Here is a 13117-nt window from a genome sequence, read left to right on the forward strand (position 1 = left end):
TATACAGAGGTAGATAGATAGATATCACTTACGTAACATAGTTTTTATATAAATACTTTGTGTTTTAGCTTTCACATTTGCGATTGAGTGCTTTATTGGTTTCATTTCAACACATCCCAACGCTTTATATATTTATATTTATATATATACTAGCGGGGGGGGGGGTACCCGGCGTTACCCGGGTGTTTGTAGGTGTGTGTATGGGGGGGGGATAAGTAATAACCCTGAAACGATGTTAAAAAAATTGGAAAAGCCAAAAAAAAAAAAAAAAAAAAAAAAAAAAACGCTGTGTGTATAGAGGGAGGGGGAAGTAAACTAAAGAATAAGCGAAGTAAAAAAAGTATAAAGAAACGTTGCTCGCGTGTCTAAAGATGTAAAAGAAAAAAAAATAGTTTTTGTTGTGAGGTTGGATTGAACCCGGGAGCCTTGACGCGGAGGTGAAACAAACTCCAACCACTTAACCGTGTAGGCCAAGAGTAAGAGGAATTGATTATAGTGTTAAAATAAGGCTTATAAAGCGAGTGAAAGAGGTTTGATTGACAGATAGCCACTGAATGAGGTCATCGCGGGAGTGTTACGAGATGACGTAGTAGTATTTTGTTTTTTTTTGTTTTACTTCACATTAGCATTTATTAAATTACGTATTTCGTTTCCTGTCTAGACATCTCTCTCTGTCTCTCTCTCTCTGTTTGCGTTTGTGTATGTCTCTCTCTCTCTCTCTCTCTCACTTCGTCTTCCTTACTCTAAAGAGTGTTACTAAAAAAGAAAATGGTGTCTGGCTGTTTTTTTTTTTGTAAAATCTTTGATCGTTAATATTTTTTGTAAGCGTATTTTTTTCTTTACTTCACATTTTTGGCTTGTTATTTTTTGTTTAACTATCGTATCTAACTATTTTTAATGTGCTAATAACTTTGGTAACGTTGTCATAGCGTAGAAGTTCATAGTTTAGCTTGTGTGAGGGTTAAATTTTTTTTTACCGATAACAACATTTTTAAATTCAGACTGCCATTAGAGCTTGCCTGACGTCAAGATCACGTGACATGACTCAGCGGGTTTTAAATACAAGTTGACCCAAAATAAACGACCCCGTGTATACTTTATGTAGAAGAGTTGGCGCCCGTATTTTTTGGGGCAGTTATAAATCGATTTAAAAATATGTAATGTTTAACATTAAAATGTCACCCCCCCCCCCCCGAAAATCGATCAGTTGACGCACTTTTGATGGTCCTTGTCCAGAGGGTGGGGCTTTAATATGATACCAAGTTTGTGAATTTTTGTTCTGTCGGTCAAAAGTTTTTAGCAGACACACAAACATACATACATACATACATACATTTTTGCTTTTATATATATAGATATGTAAACTTTGTTATGGAAATATGAATAAGCAAGCTAAAATGCTAGTACAAAATACATTAAGCCTGGACCAAGATATTTCGGCTGATGTGTTTCAACGTATTTGTTTGGCATCTCAGAGAGTGGATGATTTTGTTTGTTGTCATAAATACACTTTTTTCGAGCATTATGGATAATAATCAAGGTAAGTTTATGAATGCAAAAAATCTCAGTGGAAGTTTAACCATTGAATTTCATAATTTTTACAGTTTGAAGGAACTCATAGTATCATTACCATTTGAACTAACTAAATTTAACAATAAATATGGTTTAACCATCTACATCATAATTTAGGTCATAAAATTAACAATAAATATAGTTTTAATCACTTACATCACAATTCAGATCATAAAGGGTTAAACTAACGAAAATTAACAATAAATATTTTTTTAATCATCTGAATAATAATTAAGGTCATAAAGAGTTAAGCTAACTAAAATTAACAAGGTCATAAAGGGTTAAAATAATTAAAATTAATACATATTTTTTTAATCATCTTTATCATAATTCAGGTCATAAAAGGTTAAAAAAAACCCTAAAAATTACTAAAATTAACAATAAATATTTTTTAATCATCTGAATAATAATTAAGGTCATAAAGAGTCAAGCTAACTAAAATTAACAAGGTCATAAAGGGTTAAAATAATTAAAATTAATACATATTTTTTTAATCATCTTTATCATAATTCAGGTCATAAAGGGTTAAAAAAACCCTAAAAATTACTAAAATTAACAATAAATATTTTTTAAGGATCTACATCATAATTCAGGTCATAAACGTGTTAAAATAACTAAAATTAACAATACATATTTTTTTTAATTATCTACATCATAATTCAGGTCATAAACGTGTTAAAATAACTAAAATTAACAATACATGTTTTTTTAATCCTCTACATCATAATTCAGGTCATAAACGTGTTAAAATGACTAAAATTAACAATACATATGTTTTTAATCATCTACACCATAATTCAAGTCATAAAAGGGTTAAAATAACTGAAATTAACAATACATGTTATTTTTTAATCATCTACATCATAATTCAGGTCATAAAGAGTTAAAATAACTAAAATTAACAATACATGTTTTTAAATCATGTACACTATAATTCAGATCATAAATGGTTACAATAACTAAAATTAACAATAAATAATTTCTTAATCATCATCATAATTCACGTCATAAGTGTTAACTAAAATTAATAAATATTTTTTTAATAATCTTCATCATAATTCAGGTCATAAAATTAACAATAAACATTTTTGTTTAATCATCTACATCATAATTCAGATCATTAAGGGGTTAAATCTGGACCAAGATATTTAAATCGATTTAACATATTTGTGATTCGGCAATGGTGCAGTATAAATCAACATTTCTAGCATTTTATGCACTTTCCAAACTGAATGCTTGAGTAGTAAAAGAGAACTTTAGTTGAACACTCGGATATATATATATATATATATATATAAAAAATCTCATTACGAGATTAAGTGATTAAAAAAAGTGAAGTGTGTGGCTGTGTGTTTTCAGAAAAATCCAATCTAAAAAGGCACATGCGAACATATACTGGATTGCTGTCTTCATTCGGACCTGTTCAACTGTCTTCATTCGGAGCTGTTCAACTGTCTTCATCCGGAGCTGTTCAACTGTCTTCATTCGGACCTGTTCAACTGTCTTCCCTCAGTGCTATTGAGCTGTATTCCGCTGGCCCTGGCGTGCCGTCTTCCTCTGGCTCTGGCGTGCCTTCTTTCTCTGGCCCTGATGTGCCATTTTTCTCCAGAGCTGGTGGGCATCTTCCTCCAGAGCTGGTGTACCATCTTCCATCAGGTTGCGGATAGGGGTACCACCTCTGCTTATGTCAGATAGGTAGCGGACAGATTCCTCTGGAGTTGGTGTTCCGTCTTCCTCTGGAGTTGGTGTGCCATCTTCCTCCAAGTTGCGGATGTGGGCACCACCTCTACTTATGTCAGATAGGCAGAGAACAGTTTCGAATGACCAATAAGAAGCCAGGAACAAATATGAAAAAAATCTAGAAAAAGGAATTCATACTGGATGACCGTCGTCCAGCATAAAAAGGGCCTCTCAACCCGTTTACACACCAGGCAGAATCGAGAGGGTAAGAGCCTCGAACCTCCCAGCAGAGAAAAAGGAGGCATCATTACCCAACCCGCGATCCCTCATCTCACAAATGGCGAGATAAATCCTACAACAGGAAATAGACCTCATCAGATGTGAGGATTTGAGGGCCGCAGATGGAGACGGGAGGTGGTATGGTAAACTGAGAGGAGACGTGGATACTGGTATGGGTGATGGAGTACGTCAAATCGAAGTACGAAAGACAAAAGGACAGAACAGCAACCTGGAGGGGGATCTTTTTCCACTTTTAACCAGGAAAAAGCCAACATCCTTCCAGGTAGAATGACAACATGTTACAATAGCCTAAAATTATTTGCTACAAGAGAACTAGACTACATGTCATAAAAAATAGGAGCTCTTGTGGCGAGCAATGGATGCTCCCTAGAGAACCTGATCACAATTCCCACAATAGACCAACCACCAACCTCACCATCACAACCCGACCAGCTGCTCCAGCACATGTCCACCACTTCTGGGACTCCGATTGACATAAGACTCTACATCACCTGACCGGATGTCATCACCTGGATCACCACCACTATCTGCTGGCTGTAGAGAAGTACGAAAGACAAAAGGAATATCCAACATAAAAGGGCCTCTCAACTCGTTTACACACCAGGCAGGAAGAGGAAAGCATTAGTGCAAACCTTCTTGCCCCAGAGTTTGGTGCCACAGCCACTTCAGAGACCAGGCAAGGACAGCCACCAGTCTATGACAAACCTGATCCTAGCGCCCCTTCCTCCATCTTTGCCCAACAGACTCCAAAAGAAACAGAAGGGAATTAAAACTCAGTCGTGGTCAGTTTTTTTTTTCTTTTTTTTACAAAGGCATCACCATTTATCGAGGCCAAGAGGCCACTCGAGGATAAGGGTTAAAGAGTGTACAGTAGAAATTGGACACTATAGTAATCGTTAGTAATGGAAATTCGGTAAATTTGTTAACTTATATGGAACGGCTCGTCAAGAACTTGTTTACGTTACACTTGAAGACAACCATTCCAGAAGCAGATGATGATCAGTTGGCTGTAGAGAAGAAACTCGGCAACACAATTGAGGAAGCGAGGGGTATGAGGATGGAGGACAGATCATGGTTGTCCATGATCCAAACTGCCGGAAGGGTTATGATAGAGGGTGACACCAGCCTCATACCTAAGACCGAGGAGACACAACGCCCAAATAAATACAGAGCATTATGCTGTCTAACCAGCACCTACAAGCTCTTCACTGGTCTGGCAGCCGACGGTATATATGACCATCTATCTTCTGAGACCTACTTTGAAAAAAAGGAGGCACGATGCAGGAGAAAATGCCTCGACACCAAGGACCAGCTATTGACTAACAAGACCATCTCAGAAGACTAAGAAGAGGCAAAGAAATGACCGCCTGACACAGGTTTCTTAATAAACTTCATTTCAGATTATTAATTTTACTTATAAATTAGATACAAGACCATCAAAAGTGATTGATAGTCATCCTTTAGCAATCCTACTCTTAACTTTAAGACAGAAAGGAACGCCTTTCTGTTTTTTAGCATTTATGTATCACTTTCACTTCAGCAGTCACCATTATACTACATTTACCTTTTGGTCTAGTAATAACATACAGTTTTGGCATCATTGACTGGCCACAACAACACATAAAAGACTCAGAAGATGGTAACACTTCATAGAGTAATATACAGAAACCGGTATCTCCCAAGATTTTACTTGCCCGGGATAAAGGAGAACTGGGGCTCTCAGAGATTAACCACCAACATAGAACAACTACAGTGAGCATAGGCCAGTGTGGCACAATGGCTAGCCCCTTTTTGAGGGAGCTAGAGGCTTCTATATTAATGAACCTTGCGTCTAACTTGGCCTGCACTTATGTGGAGGTGAACACACCTACACACACACATTACAGTGCGGACACATTTTTCTTAAAGGTTAAAACTGTCGGCAGTCGAAGATTGGCATATGTTTATGAATTCAGTTAAAACTATGTTGATATTTGTTGTGGTGGCAACCACTTATTTGCATATGCGAATAACATAACACTATAAATGGCAAGCCTAGGTTGGCCTTGGTGTGTCTTACTCAAATGCCACCAGAAGTGACGCCGAAGAGCGTACATGTCCTCCCACCAAGACTCTCTGACTCGACACCGTCATTTGTACATATTGTAAATATACCTTTTCTTTAATACACTTATTATTGTGTTATCTTGTTGTTTGCGTCTTCTTTGTATTTCCTTACTAATTATTGTTCAACCTTGCAACCACAACAATATTATAATTTTAAAAACAAATCATTGCGTGAAACGCATCGTTCTCTCTCGCTCTCTCTTTATTTCTCTGATTCACTCCCTTTCTCTTTCTTTCAATGAAGAGAGAATTGAAATATAATGGGTCGACTAAATATGCTCCTGATTGTTAAATCTTAAATAAATTATATATTTTTATAAAAATGCATTTGTCGCTATTTTTGTACAAGTGTTCGATTTCAGCATGCCATTAATGCCGACGATGGGAAGATGCCTGCAATGACCACACAAGAAGCGACTCCATGCCAGACAGTTATAACCGACGACATATCGACCCGTTTTGTTGATGTTTCCAAAATGTGCCTATTGTTAGATATCGTTGGATATTGTTTATTCCCCGGGGAGCTGGTTGCGTTCCCAAGACATTCCTCAACCATGTAACCCTCCCGGGGAGGCGATAGAGTCATACCAGTATCTGAGAAGCTCCCAGAACCACACCCTTTCAATGATACATCAAGAAACTAGAGCTAGCAGAACTACATCAGTGGTCCAGCTGGTCAAGCATTTTGGACAGGGCTGTCTGACAGATGAGGCTGAAAAACCAAACAAGCATTTCACAGAAATAGCGAGAAAGAGCCGGCAGAAATATACCACGACCTTTCAAAAGAGAAACCTTGAAGAGTGGGGCCAACATCAGCAAGCAAAGTATTTGGGGGGGGGGAACTCTCCCAGGAATACATAGACAAAGACGGTTCCTTGGACTGACTCAAGAGGGGAGCCCTATACTATGACCAGAAGAGGGTTATAATGGCTGCTTAAGACCAGGGATTGATGACCAATGCCTTCAAGATGTCAGGTTTAAGTAATGACAACAAATGCAGGTTCTGCCACACGGATGTGGAAAGTGTGAGCTACCTGGTAACAAGTTGCAAGATTGTTTCGGAAGATGGCTACTACACAGCGAGACATGATAGTGTATGTAAGTACCTCCACTGGACCATCTGTAAAAAAACTAAACATTCAATGTAGCTGTAAGTCCTGGGAACATCAACCCAAAAGAACTGTTAGAAATTAAGCGCACACCATACATTATGACCATCTAATAAAAACCTAACGTCGTCATCTCCCCTAACGGGAATATACACGCGACTGGGGACCGCTTGTGAATTTCATGCTCCCATGGAACTTTTTTCTTTTTTTTTTTTTTACATTTTCACCCCCCAAAAAAGGCACCTTGCCACTTTGATGTAGGGGGCTACTATCAGGGACATAAGCTCCAGGGGTACTATGTGGGGAGTTGAGCAGCAAGATGTCGGTTCACGTTGCGCGCGCACACAGGCACACACAGACATGATGGAGTATGTAAGTACCTCCACTGGACCATCTGGAAAAAACTAAACATCCAATGTAGCAGCAAGTCCTAGGAACATCAACCTGAAAGAACTGTTAGAAATTAGGCACACACCACACATTACGACCATGTAATCCCTACAGCCACCTACCTAATAAATGCTGCTGTCAAACCTGACATAGTATTAGGTTAATGCAAAAACAATATCCTTTTCTCACATGCTAATTTTATATATAATTTCTGAATTAATTCATTGATATATATATAGCCATGTTATATATCATTTTGAAGCGTGTTTTTCGCTCTATCGAATCGTGTTATTCGTTACCGTTCTCAATCTTTCTATCATTTTTTTTTTGTAGGCTTTTCGACGGCATTGCCAAAATTCAAATCCATACGATTTTCTTGTTCCAGTTGAAACTAGGCCGAAAAGCTGCCAAGACAGCTTGTGATATCAATGACGCGTTTGGCCCAGGAGCCACTAATGAACGTGTGGCACAACTGTGGTTCAAAAAATTTCGCAATGGCGATGAGAGCCTCAAATATGAAGACTGTTGCAGCCAGCCGACTGCGGTTGATAACGAACATTCGAAAGCCTTAATTGAAACTGATCCTCGCAAAACCAACACGAGAAGTTGCTGTTGAACTTGAGGTCAACCACTCAACAATCGTTTGCCATTTAAACCAAATAGGGAAGTCAAAAAAGTTGGATAAATGGGTGCCGCATGAATTGAACAATAATAAAAAAAGTCATTTTGAGGTGTCTTCTATGCTCCTTCTGCACAACAAAAACGACGCATTTCTTGAGTGGATTTTGACGTGTGATGAGAAGTGGATCCTTTATTACAACCGGCGATGTTCAGCACAGTGGTTGGATGCCAGAGAAGCTCCACAACACTTCCCGAAGCCAAAATTGCACTAAAAAAGGTTATGATAACCGTTTGTTTATGATGGCCGGTGTCATCCATCACAGCTTCTTGAATCCGGGCGAAACGATTACGGCAGAGAAGTACTGCTGACAAACTGACGAAATGCACCAGAAGCTCCAATATATGCGCCCAAGATTGGTCAATATGAAGGGACCAATTCTCCTCTATGACAACACTTGCCCGCAAGTTGCGCAACCGACCCTGAAGAAGCTGAATGAATTAGGCCATGAGACTGCCTCATCCACCATATTCACTGAACCTCTCGCCCACCGATTATTACTTTTTCAAGTGTCTTGACAACTTCCTGCGCGAAAAATGCTTCAAAAGCCGAGATGATGCTGAATCAGCTTTCAATGACTTCATCGCTTCCAGAACTCTGGATTTCTAAGCTGATGGGATAAATAAACTTGTTTCTCGTTGGCAAAAATGTGTCGATTTTAATGGTTCTTATTTTGATTAATAAAGTTTGTTACGAAAGTAGTTACGATCTTTTGAAGTTGAACGTCAAAAAATGGACTTATTTTTGCATCAACCTAATAATATGAAATAAGACAGAGAGAGTAGCAACCTTTATTGAAGTGAATGCCGCTAATGAACAGAGCTGAAAGAGTGAAACAGACAAAATATCAAGGTGTAACGTATGATATGAAGAGAAATTGGAATCTTAGGGAAGATATCAATTACCCCGGTGATTAGAGGTGCCACATGAAACGAGAGAAAAACCTTATTCATGTGAATTGTGGTAAAATATTTTCCCAGAAAATAACTTTAAAAAAACATATGTTCACACACACACTGGTGGGATGCCCCATCCCCGGCTTGAAGAAACTAATAAAAAAAGAAGGGGGGGGGAGAAAAGAGACAGAAACTGAATGCCTACTATCCACCATTCACGGGTGTCTTCGATCTCCCCATAAAGGGGTTTGTCAGACGCCTTGACATAAGGATACTTCCCATTGGAATAAACCCTGACTAAATATTCAAAAACGTGGTGTGCTGCCTCCTCAAGGAATCCAGCACATTTCCCTAAGTTGTGAATGAGGCCACCCCCTCTATTAATAGAAGGCAGTTTCGTTTCTAATACCAAATAGGAATCCCTGAACAATGCATTATCACAACAGTCGTTTACCGTCTATTTATCACAGAATTTATGTAAAAAAAAAGATAATTATGTATTAGGTTGAGAAGAAAGTTCTTGCAGAATTTTTAATTTTTATTTCAAATGATGTATTTTCAAATAAGTTTTCGTTATAATAACTTTACTTTATATATTATTTTAAAGAGCTTCTTTCGCTCTGTCTAATCGTTTAAATTACAATCGTTTTAAAACAATTATGTCTTTTTTTCAGAACATTGAATACAAGATGGAAAAAAAGCAAATTTGCACAGTTTTCTTATTTCAATTCAAGTTAGGCCGAAAAACTGCTGGTACAGCTTGCGATATCAGCGAAGCATTTGGCCCAGGCACCACTACTGAACACACAGCACAATGGTGGTTTAAGAAATTTCATGGTGGCAAGAAGAGTCTTGAAGATGATGAGCGTATTGGTCGGTCATCGGATGCTGACAACGATCAATTAAGAGCCTTAGTTAAAGCCAATCCATGTGCAACTGTTTGAGAACTTGCTTCTGAATTAGACGCAACATATACGACGATTTCAAAACACTCGAGAGATTGGAAAGACAAAAGCTTGATAAATGGGCGCCTCACAAATTCAACAACAACCAAGAGAAGTTAGAAGGTGTCATCTTCCCTTCTTTTATGCAAGAACAACCCGTTTCTAAACAGAGTTGTGACTTGCAATGAAAAGTGGATTCTTTACGATGACTGATGATGCTCAGCTCAGTGGTTAGATCCCGACGAAGCTCCACGACAGTTCCCGAAGCCAGAGTTGCACAAAAAGAAGATCATGTCAACTGGTGGCCTGTGATTGGTTTCATCCATTACAGTTTATTGAATGCAGGCAAAACCATTACAACGCAGAAGTACTGTCAACAAATGGGTGAAATGCATCAGAAACTTCGACAACAACACCCAGCATTAGCCAACAGAAAAGGGTCAATTGTCCTCTACGACGATGCCTGACCGCACATTGCTAAACCGACCCCGCAGAAATTGAATAAATTGGCCTGTGAAACTCTGACTCATCCACTATACTCTCCAACCCTCTCACCTACCGACTACCACTTTTTAAAGCATCTCGACAACTTTCTGCGTGAGAAATGCCTGAAAAACCTAAGCGATATCGAAAATACCTTCAGCAACTTCATCGCCACCAGAACGCAAGATTTTTACGTTACTGGCATAAATACACTTGTTTTGCGTTGGCAAAAGTGTGTTGATTCTGATGGTGTTTATGTCAATTCAATAAATTTTTATTTGAGCCGAGCCATGTCCATCTAAATTTAAAAGTTAAAAAGCCGCAAGAACTTTCCTGTTAACCTGATTTTGTGAATATATACCTCTAGACTCCTTATTTATTTTGTTTTGTTCTATCGTATAACATATCTCTCATTGTCCCGTATTTAAATATAAACTTAAAACCTTCTTCACAAAAAGAAATATTTCTTTAAACTAACTCACCTCAAAGCACTTTTTTTTTTTAAACTTGTGTTTACCCCCAGCAAGGCACATTGCCACTTGGATGTAAGGGGCTACTATTTGGAACTATATCTAGGAAATTAGAGTAGAAAGCTTTATTTGGGGACCTCAGTGAAGAAGTGGGATTTTGTTGCTGAGTGGGTTTTGTCAGGGATATGTGCCCAAATCAAAACCCTGAAATATAGCCCAAATCAAAAAAGCACTGAGCCCAAATCAAAACCCCGAAATGTAGCCCAAATCAAAAAAGCACTGAGCCCAAATCAAAACCCTGAAATGTAGCCGAAATCAAAAAAGCACTGAGCCCAAATCAAAACCCTGAAATGTAGCCCAAATCAAAAAAGCACTGAGCCCAAATCAAAACCCTGAAATGTAGCCCAAATCAAAAAAGCACTGCACCCAAATAAAATGCTGAAATGTAGCCCACATCAAACCCTGAAATGTAGCCCACATCAAAAAAGCACTGTGCCCAAATAAAACCTTGAAATGTAGCCCAAATCAAAACCCTGGCATGTAGCCCAAATTAAAAAAGCACTGTGCCCAAATCAAAACCCTGAAATGTAACCCAAATACAAAAAAGCACTGCACTCAAATAAAACGCTGAAACGTAGCCCAAATCAAAAAAGCACTGTGCCCAAATAAAACCTTGAAATATAGCCCAAATCAAAACCGACATGTAGCCCAAATTAAAAAAGCGCTGCACCCAAATCAAAACCCTTAAATGTAGCCCAAATCAAAAAAGCACTGCACCCAAAACAAAACCTTGAAATGTAGCCCAAATCAAACCCTGAAATGTTGCCTTCCAAAAAGGTGATGACTCCTGAAAGTAGGGATCCCCAAAAATGGTGACTCCCCAAAAAATGGCAACTCACAAAATTACCGCATTCCCTAAAATAGTGATCCCCCCGACGAACGAAAGCGTTGAAGAATCTGCATGGAATTTCGAACAGAGTCCTTTATTTAGAAGTATTAAGTAATTCGTTATTGTATTCTTAGAATTGTCCGTCCTGAGGATTGACCCCTCAGAAGAGGGTCGTTTAGAAGTGAATTTTACTTAATACTTTATCTACTACGTCAAAGTAGGAATCCCCAACACTGGAGACTCCCAAAAAATGGCGCATTCCCTAAAATTATATATATATATATATATATATGATGGCAGCGGGTCATTATTCAACCACGTCAAATTGAACACGACTGAGTTCCCCTTTTTTCCGATTTTGTTGGATAACTCTTCAATTTGCCATTTCGGCTGGCAGGTTGTATATTATGGCACCCAGTAGTTGTTGTTCAGCCTTATTCTCCTCAAGCGCTTTCAATCGTTACATCCGATCGTCGTCAGGAGCGATTGTTGTCATCTTTTTTGAGGCCTGGTGCATTTATAGTTCTATTTTTTTTTTATATATTATATAAAAATAAAAGAACTAACTATAAATTGTTGCCATTTTCTTTATTGAGGCTTGGTGTATTTATAGTTCTATTTTTTTTATGTTGATTATAAATCAACATAAAAAAAATAGAACTAACGATAAACGCACCGAGACTCAATAAAGAAAATAACAACAACAACAATCGCTCCTGACAAGTATCGGATGTACCAATTAAAAGTGCTTGAGAATAATATGGCCGAACAACAACTACTGGGCGCCATAATGTACAACGTTGAAATTCAGTACAGATTCCCCCCACCCCCCAGTTCGACATAAAGATTCCTGAGTTTGACAAGAGACGCCCTTAAATTAGCTGAAACATTGTGGAAAAAAACACTCAAGATGAGAACAGTAGTCTGAATAATCAAAAGAGTATAAAAATATCAATCCTCATCACAAAAATTAAAAAACATTAATAAACAAAGTTTCTTTCCAATCCAGGGTTGTTCGGCCCGCCACCAAAATACCAGTTGTGTACAGGTAATACACCCGGTAAACTTCTTCTATGAAGAATAACAAAGTCACATCAAGAAATTTTTTTTTTTCACAGTTTTGATTTTTTTTTAGATGAGGGTTGATTGTTTATATTGTTATTTGTGTTATGGAGAGGTGCGAGCGAGCTAAGACTAAGCAAATGAAAATAAACAATGGAATTCCCGGGCTTGGTACGACCTGAATCCATGACGTCAAATCGGTTATGGGTCAAATCGAAAACCAGCGAAAAGTGTTAATAACGAGATTGCAAAGAACTGGGTTAAGAGGTCGAAGATACTTCAATAAAAGAAAAAAGATAAACAAAGCAGAGACAGTCAGAGAGACGGACAGCTGAGGAAAAAATTGTCACAGTTTACAACCACCCCTAATCCCCCTACCGCCGTCATTGTGTTGAAAAGTGTATATTAAATATTTCGTAAAATAAACTAAGTCTTTTTTTATAAACAAAGTGTCTTGTATTCATTGATAAATAAATTAACTGTCCATTTTAATCGCTAGACGATCACCGGCCAGACACATATGTAACATTTGTGCAA

The 13117-nt window shown here is 38.0% G+C and overlaps 1 protein-coding gene across 1 annotated transcript in view; it reads right to left on the minus strand.

Moving 5' to 3' along the window:
- Window positions 1-13117, minus strand: part of LOC145269246 (isoleucine--tRNA ligase, mitochondrial-like) — a 131236-nt gene that overhangs the window by 17684 nt on the left and 100435 nt on the right. The gene's annotated exons all lie outside the window — the stretch shown is intronic.

The sequence above is a fragment of the Euprymna scolopes genome, chromosome 45, assembly GCF_053919585.1.
Source record: "Euprymna scolopes isolate OS-2025 chromosome 45, ASM5391958v1, whole genome shotgun sequence".
Lineage (NCBI taxonomy): Eukaryota > Metazoa > Mollusca > Cephalopoda > Sepiida > Sepiolidae > Euprymna > Euprymna scolopes.